At 46.0% G+C, this 13,644-nt stretch overlaps 1 protein-coding gene across 2 annotated transcripts in view; it reads right to left on the bottom strand.

The window, feature by feature from the left end:
• The window catches only part of daam1a (dishevelled associated activator of morphogenesis 1a), a 78,212-nt gene extending 70,661 nt beyond the window's left edge, over positions 1-7,551 (bottom strand). The window contains exon 1 of one of the 2 annotated variants that reach the window (XM_062522124.1): positions 7,442-7,551. The gene's annotated coding sequence lies outside the window, so the exon portion shown is untranslated. Of the gene's footprint in view, positions 1-1,773; positions 1,858-7,441 lie in introns of those variants that run through there. The other variant, XM_062522125.1, reaches the window with a different exon arrangement.
• Positions 7,552-13,644: the final 6,093 nt, after the last annotated feature.

Below are 13,644 nucleotides of genomic sequence, written 5' to 3'. Positions count from 1 at the left end.
TTCGCGTGCCCCCTTTCTACATTTCTTCGCTGCGTGTTAACAGGAGCAGCGGAGGTCGAGGTGATGACAAATCAGCCCTGCTCTCCATCACTTCCTCTGCGGCACTTGGCTCGGCTGCTGCTCCCCGACCAGAACACCGCCGGCACAACACCGCACCACGGGCTCCAGTGGCGTCCTGGGCTCACATACTCACACACACACACACACACACTGACAGACACGCACACACGCACACAAACGCACACACACACACACACACACAAACACACAGGGAGTTAAACATACACACACACACACACACATACACAAACACACACTCTCACACACAAACAGTTACACACACAACCATGCATACACACACACATACAAATACACACACACACACACACACACACACACACACAGCTGTGGCCCCCCGGGGGCCCGATGGGGACTGGCCAGCAAGCCGCGGCGGCAGCAGCAGCAGGAGCAGCCTCCATCTGTGGTGACTGGGGCCCCAGGATAGTCAGGAGAGCTCGCTGCTGTGGGCTGACGCGCGGTCACAAAAATCCACTACCCCCCCCCCCCCCCCCCCCTCAAAAAATGAGAGACGGCTGGATTGGGTCTTGGATGACACTGTGTGTGTGTGTGTGTGTGTGTGTGCGTGCATGTTTCAGTGATGAGGTGCTAGCAGCAGTAAGGTTATGAATTCTTAAACCCGAGGATCACACATGATGACAGAATGTATGCCTTCACCGATCTGTAACAAGGGATGGGGATACAGGCATCTGTTAAATGTAAGTGGAGATTAAAGTCATGTCCTCACTCTGACCCTCTCACACAGCCGTGTGGGTTTGTGCTGTGTGTGTGTGTGTTGGCATACCTGTGTGTACAGTATGTGCGTGTGTGTGTGTGTGTGTGTGTGTGTGTGTGTGTGTGTGTGTGTGTGTGTGTGTGTGTGTGTGTGTGTGTGTGTGTGTGTGTGTGTGTGTGTGTGTGTGTGTGTGTGTGTGAGTGAGTGTGAGTATGTGTGTGTGTACGTAAGGGAAGGGGGTTTTGAGGTGAAACCACACAACTGCCCTACATCACGCCACACTAAAAAAAAAAAATCAAATACCTCAACTGCTGTGACAATCCACAATCCAAGGCCTGCTGTTGTCCTGGCAACCACGGCTTATTTCCGAAAAAGGGCAAGGTAAGGTGCGGGTGACAAAGTCATCTGACCCGACCAGGAGGCGAGCTAATCTCGAAAAATTGAAAACATTAACACTAACAACTACTTAGCACCATCGGCAGACCGAGAGAGAGAGCGAGAGCGAGAGAGAGAGAGAGAGAGAGAGAGAGAGAGAGAGAGAGAGAGAGAGAGCGAGAGCGAGAAGGCCAAATGCCCAAACAGATGAAATGATAGGACGCTAGTTTCACACAGCAATAGCTCTTCAGCAGTGACCCAACAGGAAAACGCATCAGTGTGAAACATGCAGTCGCTTCGCCAGCAGAGGAGGTAAAAAAACACACACACAGCCACTGAGATCTGCTTCCCATATTCCACACAGGAAGCCTGTTAGATGTAGAGACCTCAGAATGCTTTTTTTTGTGTGGAATTAATTGACCTTTACACCACTGAAATAGCAGTCAGGTACTGTAACTAAACCTGCTGAACTTTCTCAGTGATATAACACACGTATACACCAAAGTATATATTTTTTAAAAAACAACAGCAGTTATGCAGAGTGGTGCTTGACTAATGAGAGTGGACTTTTTCCTGTCCACCCACCCATGCAACCCTCCACCTACCTTCGTGGAGATCAAAGGCCACTTATCCTGCCCGTGTGTCAGTTAAACTAAACTCACAGAAGCCGACCGCTCTCAACAAAATGACAATCAAGCTCTACTGCAACACGACAAAGCGAGAGAGAGAAAGAGAGAGAGAGAGAGAGAAAGGCTCACTCAGAAACTATGCATGAGTGTCAGGGTGAACAAAGCACACAGGAATGCCACCCGATAGGATCTTTGTGACATCCTTCGACATCAACATGGCAACGATTGTGTGTCATAAAGGGAAGTGCTCACTCTGAAACTGGAGTGACAGAACCAGCGTGGGATAAAGAAAATCAGCTGTCTGAGAGTTGGGTTTCAGCAACACATATGGGAAGGCTTTACTGACATGTATGTGTGTATGTAAGTGTGTGTAAGATACAATATACGTAGTGTCTGTGAGGGAGATATATGTACGTTGCTGAAGGGGAATAGCTCCATCTGAGAGTGTTCACATGTTCCACAGGCCTCGTAGGTAGCGCTGGGGCCGGGTTTAGCCCACATCACGTCACGTTTTTAACTACAGGCCCTGGATACAGAAGCAGCAGTCCCAATTAATCTCAACTATCCACGCAAACAAGCAGAGGGAACCATCACAGGAGACTTCAGACATCAAAGCCAAACGAGATCTTTCTTCATTTCTAGCACATCACCAGCTCTCTAAAGATACACGCAAGACTCTCTCTCTCTCCCTCACACACTTTAACATGACCTTTGAGAGATGTAGGGAAACAATGGAGATAAAAGAGAGAAGGAGAGAGGGGAGTGAGAGAATGCTCGCTTGGCTGAAGTATAAAGCCAGGGAGAGGAGAGGAGGAGAGGGAGAGGATAGAAACAGCAGGTTCGCATTGAAGATGTCTGTGTCTTCATCCTCTCCCAAATGACCAGTGGTTGGGAGGTGCAGTGATGTCGGAGAAATGGGTTTGCGTGTGTGTGTGTGTGTGTGTGTGTGTGTGTGTGTGTGTGAGGGGAATTTTTGTAGTATTAGTGATTTTATACAGAATACCCTTCTTAACAGAACACCTATTCTTGTTAAGTTCACAAGCTAACTACCTGACTATTCAAAGCCAATGAAGTGTGTTGTGGTCTTATACCAGCACAATGAAGTGTGTTCTTATACCAACACAATGAAGTGTATTTTTATATTGTGCAAAGCATACATACAAAGTATTGTACAAGTACTGTGTGAATCAAGCTAACTCAAACAATAATCATCTTTTGTAGACAAACAAGTTGGGGTGGGCACAGAGGCAGTTGCTTCCTGTTTTTACCCTTTTAATTACAGAGGCTTAGGCATGGGAGTCCATGGGAGACTACATTTGGGGCCCCAAGCCCCTGTGCCTCTCTTCTACTCTCCTCTCTTCTCTTCTCCTCTCCTCTCCTCTTTTCTGCTCTCCTCTCTTCTGTTCTCTTCTCTTCTCCTCTCCACTCCTCTCTTCTCCTCTTCTCTCTTCCACTCTCTTCCGCTCTCCTCTCTTCTCATCCTCTCCTCTCCTGTCTGCTTCTCTCCTCTCCCCTAGTCTCATCTCCTCTCCTCTGCTCTCCTCTCGTCCCCTCTGCTCCGCTCCTCCCCTCTTCTCTCCTCTCCTCTCCTCTCCTCTGTTCTCCTCTGCTCTCCTCTCTTCCCCTCTGCTCCTCTCCTCTCCTCCCCTCTCCTCTGCGCCTCCCTCCGCTCCTCTGTTCTCTGCTCTTCTGTGCTGTGCTGTGCTGTGCTGTGTTCTCCTGAGCGGATCCGACCCATGGGGCTCTGTGAGCGGATCAGAGAGTGAGCTCACAGCCCATTGTCCACCACGCGGAGGAGCACCCTGCAGCAGAATGCTGATTGCACACAGCCACACTGCTCTATTGTTGATCCTAGTGTACACACACGCACACACACACGCGCGCGCGCACGCACGCACACACTCACACTTTACACACACACACACACACACACACCCATACTGGCCTGGGGTTTGGCTGGGGCCTGGCTGTGGGGACAGGGCAGGGCCAGCCACGCAAAGGATTATGGGATTGTACTGGCTCCCATTCCAAACATGTAAACGAAAACATTGGTGCACGGAAAACACAAGCTGGGATGGGTCGGAGGGGGAAGGGGGGGTACTCAGCTGTGTCCATGTGATACGGTGAGAGGCGCCACAACATGCAAATAACTACACATAAAATAAAACTTCCACTATGCAAATAGCCAAGAGTGTGAAAAAATAAACCTTTTCAACTTCAAAAAGGCAGGCACAGAGCAACCGAGAGACAGACCGAGAGAGAGAGAGAGAGTGAGAGAGAGAGAGAGCGAGAGAGAGAAATATGTGCTTTGGTTTTCTCCAAGTCCAACACATTGATAATAATTTCACTTATGAAATTAGTCTGTGGAGGATGCTGAGGTGAAACTGAAAGAAAAACAGTTGGATTATCTTACCCTTATCATCAAACAGACAACATGCCACTGCCATTAGATAATGCATACCAAAGGTCTCATGGCATATAATGTGACCACACAGGAACGGTTACCCAAAATTTGTTTTTAAATGGAGATCTTCAATATGAGTGCTCTTTTAGTCTTTTAGGAATAGGCCGAATCCATGTCCACAAAACCAGCCCATGATATTCCAACCATTCATGATTAATGTTGTACCCGCACCTGTGCTTTTAAAGCACATTTGCTGCAATAGTCATAGAGTCCAGCATAAATGCAGGACAACTTGATTCATATTGCATGCATGATAGATAACTTGTGTGGTTGTTACATAAACAGTTTCAAGGCCCTTACTGTAAAATGGCTTGGGAAAGGCTTTTAGATTATATTTAGAACACAGAACATTCCTCAATTCCCTAGTAAATTAAAGAGACTGTTATAAATAACAAGCAAACTGAGAGATTGTCAAAACAGTATAAGAAATGGCTGAATTATTTGCCATTTTAGCTCCAGGTCACCAACAGGTCATATATCCAGCCCAGCAGGTGACCACTGTGTAAGTCCCTTAGCAACCTAAGCAAAGGAAAGCAAACACAGCCAGGCGATTCCTCGCCATCATCACCATGGATGGCCGGACATGAGGACAAGAAAGTAAAGGGGCAAACTCTACCTCCAAGCTTTCTCTCTCTCTCTCCCTGTCTCTCTCTCTCCCTCCCATCCTTGCACACTGGTTTGGCTGCCAAGCACAACACGCCATCCGTCAGCAGCCGAGAGCGAAGAAGAGCTCAATCGATCTCGAAACGGCTCTCTCTTCGACCGAGAGAAATAGAAACACACACACACACACACACACACACACACACACACACACACACACGTCCTGAAGTATCGGTTTCAGCCCGGAGGAAGTCCCGGTGCTTTTTTGGCACGGTCTAGACATTCCCTCAAGTTGACAGGGTTCCAGCTTCTGACCTCACTCTCCCTAATTGGAGGTGTCTCCTGCACCCCCCTTCCCCTTGTCATCGTTGCTGAATGCCTCCCTAATTGGGGCAAGATAACCCCCCACCACCCCCCTCCCCATCCTCACTCTCTAGCATACACAAACAGAAGGGTGAATGTCCTCGCTTTCCTCTCCTCTTCTTTCAATCACTCACTTTCTCACAGCAGTGGAGCGTGTGAAAAGTGGAATGCGAGTGCGTCAACCCAGGAGGCCTCACTACTTGGTGAAAGTGGTGAAAAATAGATGAAATGGAAGCCAGCAATCACATGGAGGCCTACTGGAGGACATGCTTAGTGGAGTGCTGTTGGGGGTGGGGGGGGTGCAGGGGTGGATGACAGCGCTGCCTGATTCATCAGGTAACAGGGGTGTTACTAATTTAGAGGGTACATGCCGTGTCCAGCCAGGGCAACAATGCACAGTTGGATTCACACTGTCTCTTCAGGCTGAGATCAGATACATCTTATGTAGCCAAAGAACATGACCATCTCCACCACCACCACCGTGGTCATAATCATTATCATCAGCTCTAAAAGTATGACCATTTGTGTCTCCTGCAGCAGACAGACAGAGAACTAGCAAAGAAACAAACAAACAACCATGGCGAGTGGCTCGTCATCATCGTCATCATCATCCTCATCATCATCATCATTACCACCACAACTATCACCAGCAGCATCCCAACCGCCTCCAAGACTGGAGCTCATGGGATCCCGCTGATGTGATTAATAGCATGTGTCTTGTCTTCATTTCAAGTTCCTACTCACAATTGGTGTTAGGCTGCTGAAAGTTCTACGGCGGCGTATGACAATTAGTCATCAAATTAATTTGCCATGGCCTATAGCAGCACACAGCAGTATCTCAACAAAATGCATTAGTACACTTTTAGCGCCAATAAAGTTGGGAGCCTGCCTTAATAAAGAGATTTCCACGGATGCTTGGCAATTCCTTTAGCGCATAGGCCTATATACCCTAAATCCAAACTTACTACCTTAAACCGGTCATCTTAATGACATTAATTAGGTGGATTAGTGTGATTTAACATGCCAGTTGTATTAATGCCCTAGACCAGCTTAAACCTGATCTCTAACAACTTCAGCGATTTACCTAGACACTTAATTTAGTTTTGGTACAGAAAACGGGTATAGTGCAGGACAGGTGGTCTGACCTTGAACTGTTCCATCAAATCATATAAGTATCAAGTCATATGAAGTAAAATCATCCCAAAGTTATAACAAGGCCAGGGGAGCTGAGCGCTGAATCTTGCATTGAGCTGCAGGGTGAATACACTCTTTGCATGAGCAGCGCTACAGCAGTTCGCATGGAAATAAAAAATGTCATGCAATTTTCATACTATTTTCAGTCTAAATGCACTCAAATGACGACAGTCAAAGTCGCTTGTGGTAATGAAGCCTATGCCAGCAATTTGATTTCGCAATTGCTGCAAACACTGTGCAATTCATATCTAAATTATAGGCCCAATGTGAGTGTTTTGAAAAGAGATCGCCTAAATACCGAGAAATATGCTTTCGATTACCATGCGTAAGAGGTAATCACTATTATGTACATTTCTTTCACGCTTTTGTGCAGGCATGACTCAATATACTCTATGTGGTATTTGGTTATATTACAGAAAAAGCAAGAATATGGTCATTTATAGCTGCTATGCAGGTAAGCCACAGTGTAGCAAGATCAATCATTGCAATAACCTGCAATGTCCTACAGCAATAATATTTAATTTACAAAATACAATACCCTTTAACTGAGACCTATTGCATTTATGGGTTATATAGTGTAGGGAATACTCGGTTTATTAACATTGTATAACCAAAAACGCATTCGCCAACGTCCCCATTCCGCAGCCTTGCTCTAATGTCGCGAATGTAACACACCGGACCGGCTTTGCCACAAACTCTTAAAATATAGGTTACAGTAGCTACACAGGAATGCTAAAGAAAAACGAAAGTCGCGAGTCCAGTGGAACGAGCAAATTCTTTAGCCGACATTCCGCGCTGTTTCCAGAATTCTCATTGAAACGCATCACAATTTTCACCAATCTTGTGTTACACATTTTTATCAAAATGTCACACCCATATAACCCGATTCCGTGTCATTCCAAGCCTCGTAAAAAAGAAAAGGAACATCTGAAAAACGAGGACAATCTCGCGGTGTACGTTTCAAAAGCCTGTATACATCGTCGTATAGGCAGTCATCATATAGCTTCAGCGGTGTCTTACCTCGTAAACAGACCCATCATCTTGCGCCAGCTCTCTGTGGTCAATCTAAGCGGTTGCATACCCCTTTAACACAATACTGTACGATTCGGCAGTTGCAGGTGACATCATTCCCCGAAGTGTCAGTGCGCATGGACCAGAGAAAATAAAGCGCAAGCTGTCATGGGAAATGTAGTGTTGGTTGCCGTCATGGTTTTAGGGGCAGACGTGCACAAAACCCTTAAACTGCTTAGTGTAGGCTATTACTTTAATATTTGAACGTAAATGAAATAAATAGCTATTGCATGAGGCTTTATTTTTTATTGCAGTTGGCTATTTTGAGACCATTTAATGATGTTGAACTTCCCCAAACGGCATGAGACAGTAGATGTGGTAGAAGACACTTTGAGGAAGGGGCTACTTGACAAGAAGGCGTTAATAGTTCGAGATGCGGTGCGGTGATTGCCATTTTTCTGTTTTGTTTGCATAGCTCAAGTGGATGGCGAAGGGCTCAAAAGGTCTCTGGTCAGTGAGCACACAGGGAGCCCAATAAAGCGGGCCGTGCTAAACCCTCATTTTCCACTAATGTGACAGTTATATTGCAGGGTGCCATAAGTAATGGTGGAAAAGGGGTTCTTGTGGAAGCGTTGAGACATAGGCCACACGGACATCCATCCCCAGACTGAATTTGTATATGGAAGTATGGAAACGGATGCTTAGATTATAGAATTGCAATTTGGATGGCGTCCTGCTCTGCACATAAAGTATCATCCAAAGTTTTGTTAGTGAAAATCAGACTCGGAAACTGACCACTAAGGCCTGTTAGGCATGCGTATGGTAACAAATAGTGGGAGTGAGGGTAGAGTTAGGCCTAGTTCTCAACATTTCAAGAAAACCCACTCTCAGACAGAGGGGAAGATATGTGTATGTGTGTATGAGAGAGAAAGAGAGAGAACTTGTATTTTGTGTGTGTGTGTGTGTGTGTGTGTGTGTGTGTGTTCTAAAGAGTTTTTCCTGCCATTCATTGCAGCCAGCCAAAGTCAAATGGGAGTCATGTATGGACTGAGTTCCCTTCTCTCCCCCCACTGCAGTAATTTCCCTCTTCCATTTTAAAACTGTAATTAACTAGTACATCCACATTGCACTCACCCAGCGGCAAAGAAGTTCTCAACAATTAGTCAGAGGAATGAGGTGGAAGCTGTGCACATTTTTTCCAGTCTGCTGAGGAAATCATTATTAGGAAACTGGTCTTGTGTTTCTCATAAAGACCTGTGTCCTTCCTGCAGAAGCTGCCGGCTGATAGCGAGCCTCTCCTCTCAGATCCATTCTTTTTCCAGCCTCCCATGTCATGCGTGACATCCGCAGAGCCAAATCAAACAGCTCATCAACCGTCATATAACTCAGGGGCAACCTGATGCTTATTCTGCGTAATACCCAGCAATCGCATCACCAGTCACAGCATTTGCCTGTGTTCTTTTGTGATTTTTAAGGAACATTTTTAAAGAACTATTGTGTTCTAATGTGTGTAATTATGGTTCTGTTCCGTTTTGTCACTTGTCACGCAAGACCATTCAACGTGTTTTGTAGAGTTTGATAGACAATGGAATTCATTTCTCTCTTTCTCTCTCTCTCTCTCTCTCTGTCTCTCTCTCTCACTCTCTTAGCTTCCCCCTGAAGTAAAAGCCAGCAACCCCAATCTCCGAGTAATAAATGTTTGATTAGATCTACAGAGCAGGGAATTTTTTAAATAGCAGAGCAACTTAAAACTCCTACATCTTCATTTCCTCTCTAACCCTTCCCCTCTCTTTCTCTCTCCCTTCCCTTTTGCCATTGTTGAATACTTAACCAAAAAGAGAGCAACAAAAATATTAAACTGGGCCTTCAAAAACGGATGCACCTAACAGCTTCTACGCATATTTTTGGGGCTTTTTGACTTTTATTTCACAGCGCGCTGAAGACAGACAGGAAGTACTGTAAGTGGAAGAGAGATGGGTGGTGGGATCAGGAAATGACCTCAGGTTGGAATCAAATCCGGATCCCCGTGGGTACTTAGACCTGAATATGGTTGGATTGGATGCTGTTGCGTGCGCCACAGTCCCACCCCCCAATTCTAACAGATATTTTATAATGCTCTGGATTAGAGGTGGTGACACAGAGATGAGACACTATGCCATGAAAGACGAAGTGATGACAGCAGTGGCCAAGTCAGATCAGTCCTTCTACACTGAAGACTTGCCTTGGTCCATGCATTTTTTTCCTTTCTGCAACAGATGTGGGACCTCCAAGCCTAAAGGCAAGGTTCAGCCATGTCAAGAGTTGCCTCAAATTATAGCTGGGGTCTGGGGTCAGCTCTGTGTTGATTCCAGTAAACTCTGAGACCCAACTGGAACGGGAATCGGGCTAAATTAGAAAATAGCTCTGTCTGTAAATAAGAGCTTATGCCCAGTTCGATTAGGTCTCCAGTTCAATCATCCAGTAACTGGACCCAACCCCAGTCTCGCTACGGCAAGTGCTGGGTAACAAGCTAGACAATGCACACAGTGAGGAATGAGGATGAGAGAAGGAGACAGAGACAGAGAGTGAAAGAGAGATAAAGTTTGTCTTCAGCAAGTCTAACTCAGAGAGGTAGCCTGTCAGGCAGCCTCAAATCACTCCCCACAGTTCACCAAATTGTTTTCTCAGGCAATTTCCACGAGAGAGTAAACAAGTTTATTAGTGTGGAATTTAGACTTCGGCAAAGGCTTTACATTGCTGAATTTATTGTCTGCAAACAAATAGCTTGGGCACCTTCCAAGGAATGCGATTTCATGGTAAAGCCTGAAGCATCAGAGAAGGCTTTCAATGCACTGCCTTGTTTGTGTTTGCCCATGAAAATACCATTATTCTGTTGTCCCAGGAAATCCGTGCCGACGAAATGAGGAAGTTTTAAACAATGCTAACTTTTTTGTTCGCATATTTACTGAAGCAGGTGAAACAATGCACAGCTACGCAGCTATAGATTAGCCTACATGAGGCTAACAAAAAGAGCATTATTGTAGTTAAGACATTCAGCAGGACAGATAGTGGCTCAGCAGTGAAGCTGTCATTAGCGCATGCTAATAGGAAGATTATAGAGTACAAGTATCACTTCATCATGTAAGCATCCCTGTCCCCCTTCCCCCCTCTCTCTCTCCCTGTGTCCGACATTATTAACTCCCGCAAAACAAGATAATAATATGTGAGCAGTTTTACAGTCAGCTGTAAAACACTCAGGAGGGAAGACCCATCTGTGTTTACAGTCTGTCGGCCATGACTCCTAAATCATTATTCTTTTTTTTTCTGGTTTTCCAGAAAGAAAAAGGGGGAAAAAATCATCAAAGTTCTCTTATCCGTGATCTTCTAATAGGGTTTCTGACCAGAGGCTGAGTTTCAAAGTCATATCCATCCCTTTTAAATCCACAGGGGGATGGGGGTGTGCTGGATTTATTTAGCCAAAAACAGGACACAGACAGAATTACGGGGGATTAGGGGAATATTTGGACATGGGGGGTGTCTAGTGGAATTACGACCTGCCATGACAGCAGCTGGTCAGGCAGACAGCAGGACCTTACCAGTGGATTAGTACTGGTATGACCACACAGCCTTCAAAATGACCAGACCAATCCTGGCCAGTAGGTCACTGGTTGTTGTAATAATCAGCTCGTTCATCATTCCACACCCCAAAATACAGTCATTTTAAGTGTGAATATTTTAAACGAATGTCTCAACATTGGCAGTGAGTGCTGTGCTCTTATCTAAGCCGTGTCGTTTTAATCTCTTATTGATGTCAGTGGCGGCAGTGTGAAAGGCAGCGCTGTGTCCAAACCAGTGTAATGGGCTCTTGGCTGGTCACTGTGGGCGAGAGAGAGAGAGAGAGAGCCAACAGAGAGGAGTTCAACCCTTAAGCTAAGGCAGTGAACCCAGGATGGGGCTAGAGAGGGGAGGGGTAGGATAGATGGAGAGCGGGAGGGTGAGAGAAAGAGAGAGAGGGAGGGAGGGAGGAGGGGGGTTGTTATGTTTGTGGTGAGGGCCTGTGTTATGTACTGCGAGAACTACAGAGAGTGCAGAAGCTTCTCTCTGAGGCTTGGCTCGGGAGCATTAGCGGTGCGTAAATATTTAAATTGTCCAGGCATGCGTATTGTTTCCCCAAGATGGGAGAAATAGAGATATGTGCAGAAGGGAAAGGGAGAGAGAAAGAGAAGGAGAGAGAGAGAGAGAGAGAGAGGGAGAGAGAGAGAGAGAGAGAGAGAGAGAGAGAGAGAGAGAGAGAGAGGTTATTGAAAGTCCCAGGAAGGAGCAGTTCAGTCTGAGTTCTCTGTCCTGGTTTGTGTTATACTGGTGTCTAATTGTCATTTACTGTGATATATGTGCACTGTATCTAGACAGTGAGTGCACGTGTTGTGTTTTTGACTATAAATGTTCACTCTGGCCTCTCTGCAGACAAGCGATCAGATCAGCCCTGCGGGGAACGGGTGGACGGTAAGTCACCTGGCTCAGGAGGACTCTGTTTGCAATATAACAGTATAAAATAGATTCTCTGTGTACACACGCAGCAACAACTAGGGTCCATCAGAAGGTTGAGTGTCCACGGCAGGATCGTATGCAAAAGTGAATGAGTCCATTAAAGAATGGAGCCCCTAATGTGGTGGTAGACAGTGAGACTGAGAGAGAGAGAGAGAGAGAGAGAGAGAGAGAGAACGAGGGATGGAAGTTTACCATTGAGTGTTTGATTTTCTTCACAGAGCCTTACTTCACACAAAGAGGAAAAATCCACCAGGGCTTGTCAGCGCTTACTGTACGTACGCTGCTGACATCAAAGCGAACGTGATTGATGCGGGATCGCCGGACTGGGTGGAAACATGGATGCCTGTCGGGCCAGAAGCAGAGGGAGGGAAGAGGGGGGGGGGGGGGTTCACGAGGCTGAGCCACCGAGCTCCTACCTGCGACCGAGGCCCGGGTGATTGATAACGTGTCACAATAGTGTTTAAAGAGCTGAGCTGAATTAAGTCGGGGCTGCAAGGCTATTTCCACAAAAAACCCTGCTCGCGTCTTAAGACCACACCAAAACAAAGACGGCCATTCTTCCAGCCGGCGGCTTTCAGCGGGGTCGTTTCACATCTTCAAACACTCCATAGGCCTAACAGTGGCATGCTCCAGGTCTCGGGACAGAAAATACTGCAGGCATGTACAGTACAACAACAAATACATCAAGAGCTGTAGGATTTCAAGCAGGAGCCGTCTCTACGCTTAAGTGTGGTTTTGCCAGTGCAAACTACACAACCATGGCATTGTACAATGTCCAGCGTTTTCATTACATTTGGTTACGTTGGTAGTAGCCTGACACAAGTTGGCTGTCAGTGCCAACAGAACAGAAGGGGGGTGGGGGGGTATGAGGTCTTTCCAATCTGGAAAATCAATCCTGAGATTCTGTACTTAACCCTTAATTCCCCAGCCCACAAAGGAGATCATGACAGTTCTACTGGCGAGCACTTTTGAAAATCACAGATTAATAGGTAACAGCTAGGTTAGGCCATGACTGCTCATTACATTGCATGTGAACCACACAAACTCCCCATTCATTCTCCAAAATTACATACCACTACATTGTTAAATTGGTAATAAAACACAAAAGTGTACGCGTGTGTGTAGGAAAATCTACAAATATAGTTTCTAGGTGTGTGTGTAGGGTGTGTGTGACTATAAATGTCAGTCTGTCTGTCTGTCTGTGTGTGTGTGTGTGTGTGTGTGTGTGTGTGTGTGTGTGTCTGTGTCTGTGTGTGTGTGTGTGTGTGTGTGTGTATGTGTGTGTATGTGTGTGTGTGTGTATGTGTGCGTGTGTGTGTGTGTGTGTGTGTGTGTGTGTGTGCGTGTGTGTGTGTGTGTGTGTGTGTGTGTGTGTGTGTGTGTGTGTGTGAGTGTGTGATTGTGTGTGTCTGTGTGTCTGTCTTAAATATCCTTTCAATCTCACTGTAAACCAAAAACCATACTTCTACTATAGTTACATATGTTGTCCACACTGAGAGCAAATGTGAACAAATATACCCTATGCAGAGACCGACTGATCCACTCCAGACGTCTCTCACAGCGAGTCCCTCATACTCCATGTCAGACCTCTTAATCCATACAGGCTCGTGCTTCCAATTACTGTACATTTCTCCCTGGGAACGCCCTCAAAAAATGTCTCAAATATTCCCCAATAAAACAGAACA

This window comes from Sardina pilchardus, chromosome 20, assembly GCF_963854185.1.
Source record: "Sardina pilchardus chromosome 20, fSarPil1.1, whole genome shotgun sequence".
Lineage (NCBI taxonomy): Eukaryota > Metazoa > Chordata > Actinopteri > Clupeiformes > Clupeidae > Sardina > Sardina pilchardus.
Note: the sequence above shows the minus strand (reverse complement) of the source record. Positions and strands in the feature narration are given on the sequence as shown.